Consider the following 25,275-nt stretch of genomic DNA (forward strand, 5'->3'; position numbering starts at 1 on the left):
TAACCTCGGTTCCCTTAAGAGGGAACGAGACATTACGTCAAGATGATGCTATGGGAACGCTCTGGGTGATTAGTGAAATCAGTCCAATGGCGTATAGGAAGGTGACGTCAACTTCTGATAGGTCAAAGCAAGTCTATCACAGGCACGCCGGAATTATGGCAGGTTGACGCGACATATCGTTCCCTCTTCAGGGAACCGAGGTTACCATCGTAACGGAGGTGTTCTTTTAGGCTTTGGGTTAGATTAATTCTACTCTATGATTTTTTTCATTTGTCTGCATTGAACCAGGATATTACAGTCGTAACCGAGGCGTTCCTTTCAAGGTGTGAAATTCTTGTGTGAAATCAGGCAAGCACAACAAAGCCAGAATCACCTGGGACCCAGGAGTAAAGCCCAAAACTAGGTTGTAAACCCGACGAGTGTGTGCGGAAAGGAATAGACCGCCACATCACACACCTCTTGTAGGGATACCCCTAATACAAGGCTAAAATGCCATCATACCCCTCCTGCTCCAGTGCAACACGGAGGAAACTGGTTTGTTTCCTGTGCAGGGAGCTCTAGAGGGATCGTGACCTCAACAACCTCAGTTGAGAGATCTGAGTCTATAAGTTGGATCCCCTCAGAGGTCAAACCCACAGTTCCATAACTGTACATTCACACCGCCGCCGACTTGAGCTTCCAAAGCTACCGGAAGTCATTCATTTTCAATGGAAGCCGGCTTCTCTCAGCTTCAAGGAGCGTCAAATCCATCGGCGTTGCGTTTTGGGCGTTTTGAGCGTCTTGAGCATCAAGCAGAAAGTTGAAAGTAGCTCAACTTTATGGTAATGAGCTATGACGCGGTTCAGCGGCAAGCAGCGGCAAAAGCCAGCAACCAATCGGAATATAGACGTCCTCCACGCTGGCTGATTCCGGAGAGAAACACGATGTAAACTTTCGTTCCTACCAAAACATTAGTTCAGATAAAATGGAGGAGAAGCTAATAATCGCCGTTGCTGGGTTTCCTATCATTTATGATATGACGTTGTTTGCTTATAGGGACCAGTTGCAAAAGAACGAGGCATGAGATAAAATAGCTGGGATAGTTTACATTTTTGTTCTTAAAGTTGAACTTATTTTAACTTGAATGACGCGTTTTTTTAAACGCTGCGACATGCGCGTGACGCGCCAAAAGACACAAAGCTCGAGCACACAGTCTAGCGCGTGTTTACATAGTTAAATAGAAAAGCAGTGAAGTGGAATGCAAAAAAAACAATCTCATGTGACATTTCATGTTGTGACACTTATCTTCTCCCTGCTACGTCAGAGCAACCAAAGCATCAACAAGCTTCCCCGTACTTTTTACTTCTTTGCCGCTCAAGTCGGTGGCGGTGTGAACGTACGGTAACTATGTTCTCCAGAACTCCCGGAAGTAGAACAATCAGGGAAACCATGTACAGATGCAGTGCAGCCATGTCTGCAACTCTATATTAGCTCCACCACCTCGGTGTGGAGTCTTCCTTCACTGGGCCTTAGCCCCTGTCTCGATGTCTGCTACCTGAATCTGGTGCCCATGGATGTAGAGCCTGAGCTATCATCACCAGGTGATTACAGTTTTTTCCAATTGCTAACACACTAAACTGACATGCACGGCTCAATTATTTAAACTGACACACAGAGAGCAAAACCTCTTCTCAAGTCTCCAAAAGTCTAAACACATTTTCTGCTTTACACACATTTTGCAATTCAAAATGGCACTTTTTAAATGCACTGAACACGGTTCTCTGCATAAGACACAACAATTTGACATAAAGTCACATGTTTGCCATTTCAAAACACTGCCATTTAAAATGACACTACATGCGCTAATTGACCAATACATGTGCCAGCTGGCCAAACCCCTCAATGGTTAATGGTTAACACCTCAATCAGGATGTAAGTACTATGAAAAGACCACAGGTGAGCACCTTTTTTTTTTACAACAACAGTGGAAGACGAGGAATAGGAGGAGGAAGAGAAAGAGGAGGAGGAAGAGAAAGAGGAGGAGGAGGGGGAAGAGAAAGAGGAGGAGGAAGAGGAAGAGGAGGAAGAGGAAGAGAAAGAGGAGGAGGAAGAGAAAGAGGAGGAAGAGGAAGAGAAAGAGGAGGAGGAGTAGGAGGGGGAAGAGAAAGAGGAGGAGGAAGAGGAAGAGTAGGAGCCCCTAGAAGAGTTATTTTCAGCATGGCGGTGGAAGGTATACGACCGGCAGCCCTTTGTGCGCATGCCTCTTGTGCAGGCTATAGAAGAGGCATGAGGAGATTGATGTGGGTGTGATTCAGGGATGGATAAGGCACTCAAGGTGCTTCTTCCCTGTCTGGCAAGGGAAGATATTGCCTGTGATGTGGCCTGACCCAGCTGTGCGGCAAGATGCTGCCTAATTATTTTTCTTGCCTCTTTTTTATATATTTATTTTTTCTGCAATTTTGTTTTTCAGTTTACTGTTTTTTTGTGAGCATATTTTTGTTCAGGCCAATGTAAATATATCTGCTGTGCATATGTTGCACTGACTTGTTTGGTGAAAAAAAAAAAAAAATAATGTTTCAACAGCATGTGTGTGTATCTGCAAATATTTCTGTCATGTGAAAAATGTAGGTTGCCCCTCTGGTATAACCTTTTGGTCCTGAGTCACCAAAGCAAGGGTCTCTTGTACTATGAAACTGTTTCACAGTGAGTGACTGGCCTAGCTTTACTCTTTTTACAGCCGTCAGGATGTACTTTATGCGTGCAGGTGAGAGGTATGCCTGCATCGACATTGAGTCCCAAACCACGCCTAGAAAAGTGGTCCTCTGTTGTGGAGAAACCACACTCTTTTTGGCGTTTAGCCATAACCCCAACTCTTTCACTTGGGTGAGAACGACATCTCGATGCCGAACAGCCAACTAATGCGACTCAGCCAGAATCAACCAATCGTCAATGTAGTTCAGGATGCGAATACCCTGCAGGCGCCAGAGGCACCAGAGCTGCATCTATGCATTTCGTGAAAATGCGTATGTTACATGGCGGAAATTTATGAATGAACACTGTCAGCCCCTTTTCACTAGAGTTGCCCGTGCATGCTCCTCTCCCAAACAAACAATGCATAAATGGCGTGTGTCCCCACTTGGAATGAAGCAAGGGCAGGGAGGAACACACGATACAAAATGCTGTTTTCTCCCTATTATATTCCGGTGTAGATATAATATGCTTGTGGTTAAACAACAAACAACAATATATAGACAGAGACAGTTTCACACAGAGCGCTTGCTGAAGACACAGAAGCAGACAATGTTTGGTCTGGGTGCCCTTTATAGCTTTCTGCCCTGCTGTCACCCGCCTATACGCCATTGGACTGATTTCACAAGTGCTTCACAACGCAATCACATAGAGCGTTCCCACCGCATTATCTCGACGCAACTCGAGTTCCTTTGAAAGGGAATGTCAGATTTTTGCTAATTAAATTTTGATGGAACCCCTCTGAACAGCCCTGTTCCTTGTGACCTTGCTTAATTCACCAACATCCACTTGGGCTAAAATGAACCATTTGTCTTTGAGACTGATAACATTCTGCTTTTCTTTGGAGCACTATAATGTGCTTATCTTGTAAAGGACTCTCAAGAGCAAAATAACTGGACGTTCTGCTTTTGACAGAATAAAGTAAGGAAGATTTACGCTACAGGCAATTCACTGGCCCAAATTTGGTCCTATATATGTCCTAAAAACAAGTATTTGGGTTAGTGATCAGATTGGAAGAATCACACAATGCCTTGCTGTATTCTTTATTTATAGTTTATCCTCATTACAAAAAGCAAATTCAATGCGACAGCACTTATGAGTGCTGTGTGTGTGTGTGTGTGTGTGTGTGTGTGTGTGTGTGTGTGTGTGTGTGTGTGTGTGTGTGTGTGTGTGTGTGTGTGTGTGTGTTTGTGTTTGTGTGTGTGTGTGTGTGTGTGTGTGTGTGTGTGTGTGTGTGTGTGTGTGTGTGTGTGTGTGTGTGAGAGAGAGAGAGAGAGAGTGATATTTCCTGAGTAATAACAATTATTTAAAATAAAAGATGACAAAAACACTACAAAATTACTTAAGCTTTAACAAAAAAATAAATTAAATTAAATTCAAATTATGAACAAATACTGTAATAGTATATCAATGATACTAAAATAACACTGAAAAGATGACAAAGGTCTCAGTAGTTTAATGTTTATTTTTAAAGACACTTTGAAGTGAAGTCGTGAGTAAAGGTCATAATATGGGGAAAAAAAATTTGACTTACCTGCTAAATGCATGAGGACAAAACATTTTAATATTTTTTTTACTGATGTTTATCAATACAGATCTTAGACAACAAATCATAAGATGTTCATGATTTGTTGTCTAAGATCTGTATTGAGAAACATCAGTAAAAAAATATTAAAAATGTTTTGGCCTCATAGTCTTTGCTGCCGATGCCATAGATTGCAGTAAAAAAGTGCCATTCATTTTCTCCATAAGGAAATTGAGGTAACACTTTACAATACGGGTGCACTAATATGCATTTATGCATTAATTCATGATTAACTAATGCACAGATAATTATGATTTAATGTATGATTCATGAAGAACTAAACCATTAATTCATTCTTGCTGCATCAGCAACTAATAAAGAGTTTATATGATTAATAGATTAAGTAATACATGAATTGATATTAATTCAATGTGTCATTGTGTATTAATTCCTTAATAACATATTTTATTAACTAATAGTGTAAATTAATGTGTTAATTACCACATTTGGTAAAAGCTATGCACTTCAACTACTAGTTATCTGCTTTAATTAATCATTAGCTAATGATTCGCAAAGGTATCATTATGTTATGACTTTACTTGTTGAGGCACATCATTATTAACTAGTCATTTAGTAATTGTAGTAATTTACACATGAATTTGCACTAACAATGAAGTAATTAATCATGTATTAATGTGTACCTGTATTATCTGGAAGTTGAAATACAAGGCTCTGGCTCATTCTGGTAATTAACATATTAATTAACATTATTAGTTAAAAAAATTAGTTATTAGGGAATTTATTCACAATTACATATGTAATTAATAACAATTAATGTATGAACTAATACATTAACCATACAGACTCTTAATTAGTTCCTAATGGGGTAATCATTAATGAATAGCTTAGACAATCATTAGTTACACATTAATTCAATATTATCTGTGCATTAGTTAAGCATGAATTACTGCTTATTAGTGCACCCGTATTGTAAAGTGTTACCGAAATTGATTTTGTAACAATAACTTATAAACCATTGAAGACAGATTTCTGTGAGCTACAAGGTTGTTAATTTATGGTATGCTTCTGTTGAAGCTATCAGCCCACATTATTTCATCTTTTTAAAATAATCGCATTTAATTGCAGAATTCCTGATGAAAAACTACATTGCCCATGATTCTTATTGTCTGATTTTCAAATACTTTTTGCTTGTTTGTAATGTAGTGATTCATCTCATAGCTGGTTGGCCTGATTTATAACGTATAATGCTTTAACATTTAAAAAAAAAATCCCAATAGGAAAAAAGAATGGGAAATATCTAGGCTGCTGAAAAAGAAAATGGATGGGCACTGTTGTACTGTATTGTATAAATACATTATTAGCAGATTGTTAACATTCAATTATATTTTATAAGGCAAAGAGTCAGGTAATAGATGGGATACCAAGAAAAAGTGAGTATTCGGAAGGTCATGTGATCTCAACATGGCTGCCAATGAAGTAACCCACATCTTATGCCTCTTTAATTAGACCACTGATATAACAAATCAGTGACACATTCTATCACTTTGAGTTGTAATTAGCAATCAGCGGTTTATGTAGAAATTCATTTTTTGATAAGATGCATGAATATTTTTTTATTGTTGAATGTGCTGGTTTTACATGGACAATTTCTGTCAGACCAGCACATGTATGGGCCACTTTGAGAATTTGTGCTTTCATTCACCCCATTATAAACAAAGAAGGAAACAAAAAATGAAAAGAAATGCATAGTCAAAGTGATACTCGTTGAAAGTAGAGGTTCATAAAATGTACTTATTGTTGGTCTCTTGCTGTGCGTACTGATGACATATATAATAAAAAGGGGAAATGCAGAGTATTTCATTCCATTAATTTCATGAACCTCTTCTGCTCTATATCTTGGGGCCCGTGATTGCTGTGAGCAAGTTGTTGAGTTCCAGATATCACCTGAGAGTTGATTTTGGATAAATAAAATATAATACATTCACCCCCTACGAAGGCTATAGCTGCAATTGCATGATGATTCTATACTATACTGCAAGGTTCCTCACACTATGAAAAATAATTAAAATAATGGAAAATAATTCTAATTTTTTTCCAGTCGTTTTCTGTTTTTTTTAATTTATATTCAAAACTCTGTAAAATTACAAACAAAAGGTATATGTCCATACTAACAATTTAACATTCTTCTTTGTCATTTTAAAGTAAATCTAATTAGCTTTATATTTAGGTGTATTTTTACAACCAAACTGTGTAATTCTGGATACAAATATGGCAAACTACTGTATATATAGCAAACTAAATATCAAACAATGCATAGTCTGTTTTTAAAGAGTACAAAGCTGCACTGCAGGTTGAAAGTTTCAGGCCTCTTGCCACACACCAGTTGATGCAAATTGCTTTACAAAGGAAATTGTGAATAGAGATGAGAAAATCACACATATTCTTTCAGCTCATACTCAAAAAAAAACATTAACTTTCACACACACGCTCATGGCATACAGCCATTTTAAAGTATTGGTTATATGCTATCTGATCAAAATGGGCATTTGTTATTTGGAGTGTGTGCAGAATATTGGATCTGTGTATTCCTTCTCAAAGTGACAGTCTGTCATAATTGTAATCAAACAAAAGACTAAGAGAAAACCACTCAATGCTCTTGATGAATAAATTTTGTTTTTTAGAAGCAATTGATATTAATTCATAGAATTTCATACAGCGAAGACTAAGCTGTATAATTTTGTAGTATTTCTTAATTCATGTTAAATAAAATATCTATAAACATAAAATAACTTTATCATTATTGTGAAATAAAATGTCTCATATTGTGGAATATGAGAGCCGCCCCTACTTTCAGCTAGTTTTAAGATTAAACTTACCATAAAAAGTAAAGGAAAATTGAAATGAGTAATCTGAGAACACGGTCATGTACACTCGAAACCACCATTCTTTGACTCTGAAGAATACAATGCAAACCTCGATTTTGGATTTACTGTAAAGTTTTTGTATGGAGCTGGTGAGTAAATCCTTGCAAGCCCATGTCTCTGTCAGTAAGTCGATAATTAATATTGTTTCATCAAACAAATTAATATTCATGCGTGTGTGTTTCCCCCCTCATGATCCAGAAATTTTGGAAATGAAAATCTTCTGCCACTGTGCCACATGATATTCAGAGGAAGTGAGTATTCACGTCATATCTATCATTAATACTGGGGGATATTGTGAGGAAATGTGTGTGAACACAGGCAAAGCATGCAAACTCTGCACCAACAAACTGTGGTGAGGTGTGAAAACGAGGTTTGTTCAGGTGCATTGTTGGCATATTGCTATTTTGAGGCAACTGAAATAGAATGTGCGCTTTAGACCATGAGATTAGATCGTTAAAATTGGGCCCATCGTTTTCAAATACCTCCATTTTCACAGTCCACACTTCAACGCGAAAACTGCGTTTTCAAATTAATCCACTTTGGTGAGTGTTTTCAAAAAGCTTAATTTCTGTTCACAAAAACATTGTCTCAGTGTGGACAGAAAGCCAAAACGGAGAGAAAAGGAAACGGAAATGTATTAGTGTGGACAAGGCCTAAGACAGTCTTTTTATACTCAATCATGTTACTGACCAGTTGCCAATTAACCTAATTAGTTTCAAAATGTTTCTCCAGCTGTTTCTTTTTACTAACACTTACTTTTCCAGCCTTTTGTGCCCCAGTTCCAATTCAAAAGTAACTTATTATTTTCTTAAAATGGTACATTTCTTCAGTTTAAACATTTTATGTTTTCTATGTTCTATTGTAAATAACATATGGGTTTGTGAGATTTGCAAATCATTGCATTCTGTTTTACACTTACACTTATTTGCGCTACTCTGGGCCTCAATTTCTCCTAAACACACATTTAATGCCATGTTGGCAAAGCCTTCAACTTTTGTTGCTCTAACATTAGTGGGTCAAGACATATTAGATCAGTCCTCTGCACTCACCAAGCAAGGTGTGAGATGGTGAATAATTCATGCAGAGGGGGGACAAGGAGGGCATCGATTTTCATGCTTTTGAAAGATTTGTCTGGTAGTCTTGTAAAGACACTTTTTAAAATATATATATATTGCAACTTCCTGGCACTGGGGTTTGGAAGAGAAATAAAATGACAATGGATCAGCGGTGGGAAACCATGTGGAATGATTTATGAATATCAATGCAATTTATTAGCAAATTGTGCCTGAAATATATAATTTAAAGAGATGTGTGATCAGCAATGTGATTTTATTTTCCTAGGCTGCTGAGAAATATGACAAACGGGTCAGTAGTTAAAAAAAGTAATTGTAAATCAACAAATATAAACTCAGGGTAAAGTTTAGAGCTCCCTTATTTAGATCTCTCTTATATAGTTCCACATGGCAGGAAATTGCTCATGAAAACTTCGTTAAAGTTTTATATACAATAATATAATATGTTGGTTGAAGGCCCAAAACTTCTTGTTATACAATTTGACAGCAAAGTTGTAGAGCTGCAAGAAATCACAAAAGGCCTCTTATGAAAGATTATTTTCAGAAGAAACTCAAATGATTCTCTTAAATCCTGCTTCTATGGAGCCCCTTAAGGGACATGGATGTGGAAAAAAAATATGAGATGGGAGGGAAAAAGAATGAGTCAATGCTTTTGCGTTCTCTCGAAAATGTTTTGCAGGCCTCTAGTGAACAAAAAAACCTGTACCAAAATGTATTTAAAATAATACTTATTTCATACTAAGTATACAAATCCATTAACATATTTACTGATATATCGCTTGAGACTTACTGATGTAAATATCATAATTAAACTTTATTTGGAGAACTTCTTTATTGCACGATGCACATTTCTTAATATTAAGCCTGAAATGTTTTAATATCACTATTAGTAAGGATACTGTATAATTTCAGTTGTTAAATGCAAGATATTTAAAGAGTACTTAAATTATTCTTGCAATAGTTCCACTTTGGCACAATCAAATGTACTTAAGTATATATTTAGTTGGACCGCAGCACTATTTCCGGATAACTAAAGTGCATTAAGTACAAAATTAGTTGTTCTAATTTAGCAGACTTTAAGTATATGAATTTAGTATACCAAAAGTATAATGTCAGGGTATTTATATTAAGTACATAAATATGTAAATGTATTTGTAGTATCCTTAGCATAAAATAAATGTATTTCAAATCAATTTTGCTATATTTATTTTTCACAAGGGTCCACAGAGAAACTTTGCATTAAAAAACCTTAAAAAAAAGTTACTTGGGAAACTTTTTTCCGAGGCAACGCCAAAGCATTGAAATAATTTATTTTCTCCCATCTTATATTTTCACCATGTCCCTTTAGGGAATCGGTATGCTTCTACCTAAATTAGTATTTTAAAAAAAAATTATTAAAAAATAAAGCTTAAAATCAGAAATCAAGATATGTTCATCTAAATAGTCACAATGGGAGATATCCAATTGTGAGATATTAAGTTGCCAATTACGAGATTTAGTAAAAATTTCGAGACAGAAGCTACGTCCGAAATCACATACTGTTTGAATAGCTACTACATTTGACTTACTTTGCTACCATTAAAAAAGTATTTTCCACATAGTATGAATGAAATCAGCACATTGTTTTTGTCATTTAACCTGTGGTGTAATTTTAATTCTTCACTGCCATTCACAATTCCTCTCCCATGGCCTCATTTGATGGTAAAGTGTCTATAATGTACGAATTTAAAATCTCATTTTAGTAGTAGTTGGTCACCTGGGTACTTTTTGCCTACTGTCTTATGAATACTATGAATTCAGACATACTGCTCATTTAACATGCTGTTTACACTTACTACCGGTATACTACTGTGTGGAAGTAGGCATATTCGGACAAAAGGAAAGTCGCAATTACAAGATGTTGCAAACCACGAGAAATATACTCGCAATTATGAGAAATAAACTCGCAATTAAAAGAAACAAAGGCACATTGTGAGATATAAATCGCAAATACACATAACGTCACAATTAAAGTCTGAATGTTTGACAAAAAGACAGACTGTATTGGACTGCTTAGAGAGCTGTGTGTTGGATAGATTATTTTCCGTGACTCATAACAACGAAATATTAGAAATAAAAAACAAAAAAATCGTCTCTGTAGGCTACTGCCACTCATTATTGCCACTCATCATGAATGAAATGAAAACTGCTCAACAACCGGAGATGCTTCCTCTGTATTAGATAAATCCCTGATGTAAGCTATTTCATAAAGTGATAGGGACAAAATCGCCCATGGCAAAAAAAAAAAAAAAAAAAGGGGACATGACACGCCGTAGTTGACGCTTTTCGTGTTTGTGGGCTCTGCGTGAAAAATCCTGTGGTTAACTCTAGATACCAAGCTGCATTCGTCATGGCAGTGTAATAAAGTTCCCTGCATGCCATCTATGAACCACCATGGGGAAAATCCCCCCAGTGCTAGTTAAGTGAGGCGTCACACAGCGACTTTTAAAAGCTGCTGGAACTGAGGCCTCTAATGTACTCCTTCTCCTCCTGGTATATACTGTAGTGGCTATACTAGGTACATTAGAGGCTTAGGCCACGTCCACACGAAGCCAGAGCTTTCCCTATCCAATCTATTTTTTCCTTGTTCTAAAAAAAAATTCTGTAAACACGGTGCCATCTCAAGAAATATCTGCGTACACACGAATCCACTGAAACTGACTCAAACCAGTGTAGTATACATGCCAGACCAGTATGAGGTGCTGTATTTCTGACACAGATACACTAAAAACAGAAGAAGACTTGCGCATAAACCTTTCGCGCTGTATACAATAATATTATGTATGTAATGTTAGGCACAGTAGCTTCTTTTCTTTTTTACCAAGAACTTTATTGAACAATATCCAAAACCATTATTGGCCTGGTACAAAATAGGGATGAGTCACAATATCCGATTAGTTAGCTAAAGCATAAAGCTTGCCACAAAGAACCGGCAAATAGCCTAATCATTATGAATGTGTCAAATATAGCAAGGAGACATTTTAATTGTTTATTAATAAACTAGTGTTTTCTGTGAAGATGCTGACTCGCCACCTTTTTATACCCCAGTATTTGTGAAGGTGCCTATAGAGAGAAATGCGTACTTCATACGGAATATTAGAGTTTTCTGTTTCTTTTCGTTTTGAATTGTTTTGTTTAAAAGTAGACATTTCAAGCTTAGATATATTTCTGAGTTTCTGTTCATTTATGAGAAAAGCTCCAGTTCAAGTGCGATTCAAGTTATATCGCGTCGGCGCCTCCATGTCCTGATTAAAGGCTGTTGTCTGCTATATTTGCTTCTTATTTATTAAATCCAGGAAAATGGTTGATGAAACATTGATTAAAATTAAGATACAATTTATACAAAATGAAATTCACTTTAAAGAGAGGCTTTATACAAAACAAAACTTAATGGTGGTCAAAATGATGTGTCTCGATATTGCGCATCTTATGATTAGGCTACTCACGCTGTTCACTTTTCATATAATCAACATATATGAAATGTCGGAGCGAACGCCGTGTTACCGGTGAGCATGAGGGGGCAGAGGTGCGTTTTTTGAATAATAATAAAATAATTCCCAGCGATCGTCGAATATTATTTTTGCTTGAAATGCCCATCCCAACAAAATATGAAATGTCTTAATCAGACAAAATACAAGCATCATAGCATAAGAAAGAAACATAAATAAATAAAGAAGTAGCCTAAAATAAATAAATAAAATAAAAATAGCCTACATTAAAATAGGGCTAAATAATAAATAAAGAAATAAAAGAGGCTCAGTAGCTTCTGAAGCATGAACTCAAGCAAGTAGTCGCAGTTGTTGTTACTGATTTAGCGTGTCTGACTAGCCGACACACGAAAACACAAGGGTGTCGTTTTCAGATTTATCCACCCTGGGACCCGGTTTCAAAAAATAGCGGTTTCAGTTACCCAAAACGCCGGATCCGTCTAGACGAAACGCCGATCCGATAAAACATTTGTACGTATACAGCTAAACGCGTCTCCGTGTGGACAGGGCCTTAAAGGTCTCTTGTTAAATGCAAGGCATAGATGCTCTCAAAGTGTTTTGATGTCATCAGCTCAGGATAAAGTACGTCCAGCTGTGGTACAAGTTGAAGTGTGAATTATAATCATAACGGAATGGAAAGTAATAAATGGAGTAGCAAAAGCTTTACTTCGAACTTGGTTGGAGAACAAAATTGATGGAGTAAGTTCAGACAGTATCTAACATCTAACATCTAAAACAACATCTAAAACTTTCTGCTAAAAATGATTTTTTTTTTTTTTTTTTTTTTTTTTTTTGTGGTTCTATTTGATGTAATTTTTTAATTCCCTATAAAGTTAATACATTTTATACAACAGGTAGTTCTGGTCTCCGAATCGGAGGTGTTTCAAGAGTGCTGATAAAGGACCACAACAGCAGTGGGACTTTTTTCACTGTTTGTATCACTCAGCTTCTTTTTATTAGTCATTGAATCATTCATTCAACTAAACACATTGTGTTGCAATGGTTTAGTGTCTTTGTACAGAATCAGAATAGATTATGGTGAAGCAAAATCTGAAAAAGTAACTCCCAACCCTGCGTCTAAAATATAAATGAATTAACATAGTTCTGATTTCATGTATAAAAGCAATATCCCGCTCACATTGTTGTGCTGTTTTTCCAAATCAGAAGCACAACATCTTCAGTGATTATCTGTAGCATGAGGATGCTCATGTAATCAGCATGAATGGGAAGTTGCGACCAACTTTACTATTGTATTGTATTGATAACCTGGTTACCTTATGTTCTCCGCGAACATCGTTCTAAACTCAGGGGGGTGCAGAGAGGAAGTGGCACAAATCGAAAGATCCTACTGACCTTGGTCTTTATCAATCCCTCCTGTCTTCCTTCTCTGCTAATATATCTACTGCTAAAAAGACATACTTTTACAACAATTCTTCCGACTCTCGCATGCTTTTCATAACCTTCTCCTCTCTTCTCAACCCTCCTCCTCCTCCTTCATCAACCCTAACAGCTGACGATTTTGGCACATTTTTCATAAATAAAATGACCACCATCATACTTTAGACTTACATGCCATCCAGAAACTTGCGCTCTGTAAGTGAACGCCATCTTGAGGGGACGTCTCAAAAGGCACAAAATTCTCAGACCTTTTTCTGGTCTTTTCCATGCTGGTGGAATGATCTGCCTAACTCAACCAGAGCTGCTGAGTCTATGACCATTTTCAAGAAACGGCTGAAGATCTTTTTTTTCAGCAACACCTGATCCATTAATACTAACACTTTATCTTCTATTCTATAGCTATTATCTTTATAACAAAAATACATGCACTGCGTTAGATTAGAGTGGGAAGGGTCATAGCCCTTGCATATTGTTGTCCTATTGTTAGAGTCACTGCTTCTATTGTTCTCATTTGTAAGTCGCTTTGGATTAAAGCGTCTGCTAAATAAATAAATGTAGATGTATTACTACCTATTTCCGAGTGAAGCCATTAAACAAGAAACATAGAGCAGGACTAGTTTTTATCCATCTGTTGTTAACTGGATTGTAAAAAGTGAGCGCTGTATACCAGACTGGCAGCAGAGGAAGATCATTAACAGAACAGGGAACAGGTGAGCACTAATTGGAAACCTAAAAATGACTAATAATGAACAAGACAAAAAGAGACATGACTAGAAACTAAACAGAACAAGACAAGACAAAGAAACAAAACATGAGAATGGCAAAAGTAGATTAAATGGGCATTATTATAATTAATAATAAATAGCAGATATGCATTTATTTAATCTTTATTCTTGTCTTTTTGCTGAGTTTAAAAAAAAATATTGACAGAAATGAGGTAGATATGAGGAGAGCGTATGGTGAAACATGGAGATGGGATTGGGACATGACACTACCTAAATTAAAATAATTTCTAGGTCAATTCTACATGGTTTTTACTTGGACTAAATGGGCTGTGTACAACTGTGATATTCATTTTTTTTTTTTTTTTTTGACCTACTTAGTTGTTTGGTATTTCAATGTCAAGTCAATGTGTCAGACTTTGCAGCTTCCTCTATTAGGGCTTCAGCCACACTTCAGAAAATCATACTTCTCAGTGGCAAAACCCCCTGCTGTGAGCAGACTAAAATGTGCCATAGAGCAAACTGTTGCAGACAACTTCTCTTTCAACCCTTAGAATTTTAATATCAGTGGGGGGCTCAGCTCTTGCTGTGTCCCAATTCAGAGGCTGCATCCTTCAAAGGCCACGAAGGGCAGAACAAGCATTGTTAAATGGGACAGTCTAGCCTATGGAGGATTGTTCTTGTCGCCAAGCAACTGTGACAGCTGCCGTTGATGAATGACAGTTTGTACTGGACTTTTATGAAAGTTATATTAAACTGTCTGAAAACAAACAGGTTCACAAGCTGTCTAAATATGTTCACCACGGTCCATTTCTGCATATAATAAAGAATATAAACTATATACTGTATCACATCTTATTAAGATATGTCAACATTTGAACTGCTTTAAAGTTTTTGTTTTTGTTTTTTTGTTTTTTACATTTACAAGTTGAAACCCAATACTTACATTTGAAAGTGTAATTCTGCATTTTCTTTCAAAAAATCACTGTCACTGGCGTGCAATGAATTCTGGGCTAGACAAGGCCGCAAAGGATCCATCTGTTGTAACGTTTCATTTCACGGAAAACAAAGAAGACAAATTTGGAGACCGCATTTGAAGGAGCTTTTGAATTGGGGCAGCCTTCGTCATGCAACGTTGATGCAATCAGCCTTTGAATGCCTTCGAAGGATGCAGCTTCTGAACTGAGACGCAGCGTTTTGTTTATCCCTCAGTCAATCTTGAGCACTGCTTAATTTGTAAAAGAATACTTGCCGGATCCAAAACAACAATTAAAAATCGCTGTGACCAACACTGACCATACAACTTCAGTGTTCCCAGAACAAAAATTGACGTCACTAAACGGAGGTAGCACAACTAAATAAAAGCTTTATTCACAATTTTCTGCACTGCCCTAACTAGAGCCTAGTTTATTATACTGTCACGTATATACTGTAGCTACATTTAGACCAAATGTCATTCAGTTGATCAGTCATATTCTCTCACACTGACAACATTGTTTCCTCTTCCATTACATAGACTTTTGACTGATCTAACTCCCATTGCTCATGTCTCCCGTTATCCTGGTATGCTTTTTCTATTTCCGTTACCAACACAATTAGATGTAACTTGCGACCATGGTTGGCTAACGATGCTTTTGGGAAACACCCCTAATTAGTAGAATTGTCCAGCGGTGCAGTTACATCTTCTCTACATCTATTTTTTACAGAAACAACATCATCTTTACTTGTGGATATGAATTGCGTTGTAATATGCTTGACTGTCTTTTTAATATTTTGGTGCAAATTTCCCGCTGCTCACTGCACGTAAAAAAACAACAACCAGTAAGCATCAAGAATGATTTTGAACTTAAGAAATTTGATTGGTGAAAAACATTTTCTGTGTTGAGGGCCAATAGCAAAACATAACCTCCAAATATATCTCCATAAACCTATGCTCACTCTGTGTCACTCAGAGTCTCACATGCGCACACACAGTCACCATGTAATGCACTTGTTAATGCTGAATCATTTAAAAACAAATACCAGTGTTGTGCCAAATTCTGGACCCACCAAACTGTATGAGCCTAGTTGGTGCAGTATTAAGCTAATCTGACCTACCAATCCTAACCCTACACTCAATAAAGCGCCAAATATGGTCATAGAATTTGGCATTACATCTGAATGCAAAAATACAAAATCTGGCATTTTCCAGGATCTGGCTCAAATTAAGCTCTTGAGACAACTAAAGCGAGAGGAGTCAATTTGCATTTTGCCATTTTACAAGAGGTAAGTGGCTTCAGAAGCACAAATGTTGTGCATGCGGAAGTAAATTAAATTCTTCTCTTGTTCCTTGAGTGAAAATGAGAGCCTTTTCTCAAGTTATAAAGCTACAGCTTTGGTGCTAGGTAATGACGTTTTACTATTGCTCTCTGCCTAGTAATAGTCATGAAACAATCAAGAAAACTTGAATCAATATACATAATCGCAAACACAGCAGTACAAGGTAGATCAGAAGGCGAATTTAAAAAAATTAATAATGAGATATACACAACACTCCTCATGGAAGCTATGAGCTTGAGATGTAATGTTTTGCATCGTGTTTTCTAAGGCCAACTGTAATTAGAGTAAATGCCAGTGTTCTGACAGAGTAAACAGAGGCACCCTGCTCATTTTCTGACAGTGGTCCCTCAACATCGGACTGTAAGTACTCGTCTAGATTGAACACAGCAGTTTCCTCACACCCGTATGACTGCCGAATAGTAACACATTAGAATTTGTCTAGAGTGTGAATGTGTGAGTGTAAGAGAAGACAATTGGGAGACAGGGATTTGGCATTTATTCTGTTGTGCTATGCCATTTTGGGTGTGATAACTTAGTTATTGTAACACCAATTTAGTAATATTTAGGAATAAAAATTAAAATTTAGGAATAATATTTACAAGAAAAAGAAAATCTAAGGTGTTCTGTCTGGTTGTTCGGTTGTTTCTCTCTCCCAGTAACAGAACAGAACTAATAATTGCACTCCTTTTGTGATTTATGTAAGATTCATGTCTGTAGTAGAAATATATAGAGTACACTGTTTTACCTAACAGTGAAGCAACAAGTTTGACATGACAAACGTATCCATGTAATTGTTTTGCTCTTCATTCCTCTTTTAATTTAAGGTTCTTAAGCAGGAATTACTGTTCCCTTTCGAGGGAACTCACACTACGTCGAATGACAACACTTTTGGGAATGCCTCAGCGTGACAGCGTCTGAAGCATGTGTGAAACTAATCCAATCTTGATTGGCATTGCATCGTGACATAGCATGTGACGCCTGGGAAGCTACAAATGTAAGCCGGCACACAATAGTGTCCGTTTTCTATGTCTTCAGCAAGAATAAGGGCAAGTGAGAAGGCATTTAAGCAGTTCATGCCTCCCTGCCCTAGATAAGGGTGGAGACTAGGCTTGCTACGATAGTCGGTGTTACAGGGTGTTCAGTCGCAACACACCGGTTTCATCACTTGCCCACCGGAAAAAAAAAATTCAGTTTAAAGCGTTAAAAATATTTAAGCAAAATATTCAAATTTCTAAATATTTCAAATTCAAATTTGGTCAGTCAAAGAAAATTAAACCATAAATAGGCCTAATGTTTTGTGGCTCTTTAATGTGTCGTGACAAATTGCCTCAGTTAAAGCTGCTCGTGAACTAATCATCTCTTCCTTATTTAATTTATAGCATCAAATAAACATGAATGAACATCAGAAGGACTGTTGTTTTGACCACAGAAAGACGTCAGAAGCCTACACACCGTTTTTCAAGTTCAAATCCACCAAGGTTAATCTTCTAACTCTCCTGACTACTTTGTTGAAAAAAAATGGTGAATTATTATTGGTCAGATCGCCTGTCAATCAAACTCCCAGCAAAGGGTGAATTGACACTAATTTAAAAGTGAAAGTAAAATCCAAACTGCTGCACCAGCTTTTTATAGCCAAAAAAACACTGTGGTTTTCCCGCACCATCCAGCTCCTCTGGTGCTGGATGTCATGGTGCAGGCGTGGGTGAGGCGGCACCTGTACGCTCTTTCCCCGATTGTTCTGCTGTCCGAAGTTCTAGAGAGGGTCTGCTGGGACGGGGTCAGTCTACTCTTGGTAATACCGTTTTGGCTGGCTCGAGTTTGGTTTTCAGACCTCATAACATCCCTAGCAGGACCTCCTTGGAGATCACACTGTCTCAAGCCGGGGGCTTAATATGCTGAAGCTGGAGAAACTATAGATCTGGCCCCTGAGGGGGACAAGCTCAGAGTTGTAGCGTCTGGACCAATCACACACACACACAAATTATTCATTTTACCTAATGAATAGTCCGGCAAACTCACTCTCCCAACAAAGACCAGTGTAACTTCGCCCGAAACTAACATCCCAATGAAGCTAACACCACTGGCAGAACTTGGGGTCCTGTTACATAGATAAGGATTTGTACAACCTCTAAAAGTGAATTCCTGAGAGATGTGACACTCACTTAATTGTCCTGAGAAGGAAAAATAAACCCTGTTAATCCTATATATATATATATATATATATATATATATATTACCACTTGAGAAATCTATGGCATGTATCTAATTTTCACATCTCGTGATTTTCCTTCTGATGTTGTTTGGCCTATGTTTTCTTGTAAACTCTAATGGGTTAATGTTTCAGACTTTGCATACTATGGTTAGCCAACATCATATGGCATATTTGGTCTCTATAACTTGGTACTTTGAAGATCGAAATGACTGTGTACATGATATGTCGATAACAACAACATATTATTATTACAAGAATCTTTCAGTTTCTTCATCGGCTACCACCCCTCCAGCGGGCACATGCAAATAAGCACCCTTGAAACAAAGAGCCATAAACCAAATTCTCCCGCCTGGGACTTCCACCTTTCTTATTGGCCGAGCCAACCCTGAGAGGTGGGACCTTTCTAAGGGTTTATATTGCATCTCTTGACTCTCCCCTCTCTCTTGTCTCTCTTGACCCTCTGGACCCACTTCACGCTCTGAGCTTCTCTTAGCTCTAATCATAGATTTTGACTACTTGCTCTTAGTAGTACTAAGTAAGAAATACATTTCCCATGCCCCGGAAATGTAAATTTCTATTAATTAATTAATAACCAATATTGAGTGTTCACGGGATGAACCGAGTAATTGGTTGTAATGTTAATGTAGCTACATCAAGTTAACCCGATTAACTGATCCAAATATTCATAATCGATTATAACAAGTTACGATTGATTATTAATATTTCATAGAGCTAATTCACTACATAATGGTGGAGAATGCAGGCATGATTAAACAAAGGTTATGAGCTTAAACCACTGTCAACCTAAAAGTGTGCATTGAATAATTCCGGTCAGAATAGGACACGACATGCAAAACGGCATTTGGTTCTCTAGTTGCTGGCTTGTTTGGATGCAGATAAAGTGATCGCTTGAATTGACATCTCTACTGTAATTGAGTCTTAACACATTTAAGCATATTTTCAAATAGTATCAGTGTACGAGTAATATGATTTTAGCGAAGAAACCCTAATTTCAGTATTAAAGTGTAAGTCTGTTCTGACGAAGGAATCTCAGCTCAGCGGCATGTAAACTGTACCAGAATTGATTGCTGAACCTGTTTCTGATGAAACAATCTCAGTACAGTGTTCTATAAATGTAGATTTGAGCGATGCTCCCCTTTTCACAGTATAAAGGCCTTACAAATTATAGTTAGATTGATGTCATTCATCTAAACTTTTTCTGTGCAACTCCAGATAGCACGTGTGTTACCTTCCGACGCCATTTTGTAAACAAACCAGCCTAGGTGGCTAATCTAACCCAATTTAGCAGCCCTTCAGCTTAGGCTAAGCAAAATTATTAGCTTCAACAGTTAGCTGTTAGCATCATTTACATGGAGTCTTTAACTACAGCTTATGTGTATGCAGAGTGAAGTGATCTAAACCATTTTCCTTTAACCCCATTTCTGGTTTCTGAATTCTCACTTTCTCTTCCCTTAACTTTAATTCTTCTCATCTAATTTCACCTGCACTTTTCAGGTGCATCCCTTACTGAACGCTGTTCAGCTAAATTTGCAGTTACTTTGTTAATTAAATCTAAACTTAATTACATGTAAACTGTTTAGCTAGAGAAGATTTTTTATAATTATTGGGAACTTTCAATGGCACGTTGCCTTAACTTTATGGAGGGACGAACACATGGTGTGGTCTTGAATACGCAACAGCTGTGACCAACTATAGAATGATGTCCAAAGCAAATCTAATGGTTGATCTTATTAAGTGCTATTGATTATTCCCAATACCAGGTCAAAAGATTTCAGCTATTCATTTTTTTTGTTCATTTAACCCTCTTGGTCTAGTGTGGTTTTATTTCCCCATAAAACTGCAAAAGTAACTAGACATACTTTCCTTCTTGATTCTGTGTTTATTTTCAACAATTGCTTAAATTTTATGAGCCAGCTTCAAAAGTAATCTAGACAATTGCTATGGCATAATTTTAAGCACCACTAATAAACACAATCTAATAGGAAAGCTATTCTCTTCCTTTTTTTCTCTTTTTCTTTCTCTCTCTCCGCGCGCTCACAGGCCTCTAGCACCGCCGTTGCTGCTCTGCGTTGTGTTATGAATGTTCGTGGGTGGTGGTAGAAAGCGGGGACTCAGACACAGAGGGGTTCGGGATCGTGGCTTTACCGTTTATTCCAGAACACAGCGTATACCGGTCCTTCTCAAAAAAATAGCATATTGTGATAAAGTTAATTATTTTCCATAATGTAATGATAAAAATTAAACTTTCATATATTTTAGATTCATTGCACACCAACTGAAATATTTCAGGTCTTTTATAGTTTTAATACTGATGATTTTGGCATACAGCTCATGAAAAATTAGCATATTTCATCCGACCAATAAAAGAAGTGTTTTTAATACAAAAAAAGTCAACCGTCAAATAATTATGTTCAGTTAGGCACTCAATACTTGGTCGGGAATCCTTTTGCAGAAATGACTGCTTCAATGCGGCGTGGCATGGAGGCAATCAGCCTGTGGCACTGCTGAGGTGTTATGGAGGCCCAGGATGCTTTGATAGCGGCCTTAAGCTCATCCAGAGTGTTGGGTCTTGCGTCTCTCAACTTTCTCTTCACAATATCCCACAGATTCTCTATGGGGTTCAGGTCAGGAGAGTTGGCAGGCCACTTGAGCACAGTAATACCATGGTCAGTAAACCATTTACCAGTGGTTTTGCCACTGTGTGCAGGTGCCAGGTCGTGCTGAAAAATGAAATCTTCATCTCCATAAAGCTTTTCAGCAGATGGAAGCATGAAGTGCTCCAAAATCTCCTGATAGCTAGCTGCATTGACCTTGCCCTTGATAAAACACAGTGGACCAACACCAGCAGCTGACATGGCACCCCAGACCATCAATGACTGTGGGTACTGGACTTCAGGCATTTTTGCATTTCCTTCTCCCCAGTCTTCCTCCAGACTCTGGCACCTTGATTTCCGATTTCCGAAAAAAGTACTTTGGACCACTGAGCAACAGTCCAGTGCTGCTTCTCTGTAGCCCTGGTCAGGCGCTTCTGCCACTGTTTCTGGTTCAAAAGTGGCTTGACCTGGGGAATGCGGCACTTGTAGCCCTTTTCTTGCACACGCCTGTGCACGGTGGCTCTGGATGTTTCTACTCCAGACTCAGTCCACTGCTTCCGCAGGTCCCCCAAGGTCTGGAATCGGTCCTTCTCCACAATCTTCCTCAGGGTCCGGTCACCTCTTCTCGTTGTGCAGCGTTTTTTGTCACACTTTTTCCTTCCCACAGACTTCCCACTGAGTTGCCTTGATACAGCACTCTGGGAACAGCCTATTTGTTCAGAAATTTCTTTCTGTGTCTTACCCTCTTGCTTGAGGGTGTCAATGATGGCCTTCTGGACAGCAGTCAGGTCGGCAGTCTTACCCTTGATTGTGGTTTTGAGTAATGAAACAGGCTGGGAGTTTTTAAAAGCCTCAGGAATCTTTTGCAGGTGTTTAGAGTTAATTAGTTGATTCAGATGATTAGGTTAATAGCTCGTTTAGAGACCCTTTTCATGATATGCTAATTTTTTGAGATAGGAATTTTGGGTTTTCATGATCTGTATGCCAAAATCATCAGTATTAAAACAATAAAAGACCTGAAATATTTCAGTTGATGTGCAATGAATCTAAAATATATGAAAGTTTAATTTTTATCATTACATTATGGAAAATAATGAACTTTATCACAATATGCTAATTTTTTGAGAAGGACCTGTATAACGTTGAAGACATGAACTCAGTTTAAGTTTAAAGCTAGCAAAATACATTTCAATACACAAGCAATTCAACAGCAAGCTCGTGCTGCTTATATTATCATACATAGCTTTGCATTGGCCAACATGCATTAATCATGTTAAGTAAAAACCAAAACATTTTAACTCTCTATGTTACTCTGAATTCAGGTCTTTAGCAGTTTAAAACACAATATATCCCGATACACTGAATGTTAGTGCAATAACAACAAATATATTTTACATTGCTTTTTCCCCACTACCATTAACATGGCTTACCTATAACGTTGACGACATGAACTGAGGAAAAGATGTCGCACTCACGTATCAACGCTACGGTATCTCAAGAGGCCCAAAAAGCGCTAAAGGCACTTGAATCTGTTTTATTACTATAGCGTTATGGGGACATCTTGTGGACAAGGCGATATACTGCCTTACATTTCTCGTTATTTGTTCAGAGATCAAGCCTGTTGTATGCTATCAGTAAGTTCTGATAAATAATTTGACCATAAGAACCATCTTAAGTCATTTATTAAATCTAGGCTTACGCTCTTTTAGCAAAGCCACTCAGATCCACACAAATCTGAGCATCCTGCTATTTGCAGCTAAGATAGTAATAATCAGGTACACATTTCACTTGTTAACCACACCTGTCTAAACCTAGCTGTACATTATACTCCTAGCTATCTCACTTTGCCTTTAGCTTCAAATTCTAATTGATCGTGCATAAGTCTCTTGCCCTTACTCTCACCACAAGTGTGCCAAAATGTTGCAGATGCTCAGCCTAACTGCCCGGATGGCAGGCCAAAAGGACTGGCTAGGTGTTTTGAGGAACACCCTTTTACCCATGGCTGCTGACGACCTTCAGCACCAGAACCAAAAAGTTATGACCACAAACATCTGACTGAGGTTATCTTCTTCCTGGCCCACAACCTCACAGGTTTGAAACAGGAGGTAAACAACCTCAAACGGCAGATCACCGAGTCCCAAAAGGAGCTGACACATGCTAAAGGCTGCAAAGACCAGCTAGAGATGGAGGCTCGGGACAGACACACGGACCTCAAACGTCTCTGACAGCTGCTAAAAAACAACAAGAGCAGTTGGAAAAGACAGCCAGAGAGGACCTGGAAAAGGAACTCTTTCACAAAGAGTCACTGTTAAAAGCAGCAAATTCTGAACGCTTGGACAAAGATGCCTGAATCATGGCCTGTGAAGGTCAACTGAATGTGTCCCGAGCTGGAATTGAAGCGCTGACCCAGCAGCTGGACAACACCAAAGATGAACTTGACATGGTCCAACGAGAACTGAGACACTCTTACCTGCTGCAAAAGGAACCACAGCAGGGGAGATATCTCACTCCCCCATTTGCAATCAGCAGAGAAACCTCCCCCAGCCAAGCACAGAGTTACAAAGGGGGGAGACAAACCCCTCTGCTTAACATGTCATTGGACAGTCCCATTAAAGCTTCTGCAGCCGTGGAAGGGAAAGGATTGACTCAGACGAATCTTGAATCGACGCGTGTAGTGACACTCAAAGAACTCAACCGAATGGCCAGACATGTCCTTGCATTTACACCAGAGCTTGCAGGAGACCACGACGTCCACGCTTACCTGCGAGACATTGACTTTCACCTGCAGTCTTTGATGAGTGTGAACCATCAAGATAGACTCTATCTGATCTGGATCACATCCAGCCCAGAGTTGCAACGCTTTCTGGCTCGGCAGCCAGAAGACATCCAGTCTAACTACCAGCAGCTAAAACAAGTCATCATAAAGGAATTCTCAGTGTCTAAAAACGGACTGATTGCTGCCCTAGACATCAAACAGGGTCGGCATGAAACTCCCTATATTTACTATCACAGACTCAGACGAGCTTACTTCGGAGCTCGCAACAAACCTGGGATGGAGGAAGACAGCAGCTTCAAGAGCATTTTCCTCAGAAACCTCCATCCTATTGTAAGTCACCATTTAGGCATTATGGCCTGTCCCCACACAATGCCTATCCAACAACTGCGTGACCTGACACAGAAGGCCTTTAACCTGTTAACCTTCAAGGCCACTTTTGAAAAATCCCCAGAAATGGCATACCCAAACTTAAACAGATACAGTTCATGAACCCTTTGCACTAAAAGCACAAGTATGATCTCATTTGAAAGCTGACACCTAGTAGTTTATTGTAAATGGTGAAATAATTATTGTCATAATGAAAAAAAAATGTTTAAATAGCTTCAAAGTTTTGTAAAGTTATTAGAAATTTACTTTTATGAAACATCTTCATAAAAATAAAATTGAAGTTGGCCCTGGAGCAATCTAGAAATGCACTGCAGCTAAAGCCATATGTGTGACCATTTTATATTTAAAATCTGAAAATGATAAGTCTAAAACTCTGTATTTAGTTAAATGTTTTTCAAGATCATGTCAAATTACTTTATTTTGATTAGACTCTAAAATGCAAACTGATGTTTAGTCATCTTCTGAGTCATCTAATCAGTCTATTGTCTCTATTATTTTGTGGTGCAAACGAGCCCCATTCAGAGTCAGTCTCTCCCTGCACACATTTACACCTCTCCAGACTGGTTATGGCTCTAAATATGCATTTCTTTTGTCTGCATTATAGCTACTAACGACTGGCTATTCACAGGCTATTCATAGGGTTTCAAACCCTAATTTCTTTTATCAAAGTTCTCACTAAATATTTGAAACTGGTATCAAATGCACTGAAACATTTCAGTAAGCATTCCTATTTAGAAAAAAATCATAAAACAATAACTGCTGGTGGCAGGTGCACCTGGGCTAGCTAGCATGTTAGCTTAGCACACCATCAATACACGACCATTTATGAGATTGAAACCATGTTTGTGCTCCAAACTTACTTTATAACGCAAGTCGAGTGTTTTAAATAATCTTCTGTGATCTAATTTGGCTTCAGATAAAAAAAAATCCGACAGAAAATTTATTATTTATAGTGTTCTGCACGATGATGAAATCTATATCGATTAGCATTGCATTATAAATATAATCTATTATTATGAAATACCTGGCATGGCTTGAAGAACACAGGT

The sequence above is a fragment of the Siphateles boraxobius genome, unplaced genomic scaffold, assembly GCF_051911475.1.
Source record: "Siphateles boraxobius isolate OS27281-9 unplaced genomic scaffold, OSU_SipBor_1 6, whole genome shotgun sequence".
Lineage (NCBI taxonomy): Eukaryota > Metazoa > Chordata > Actinopteri > Cypriniformes > Leuciscidae > Siphateles > Siphateles boraxobius.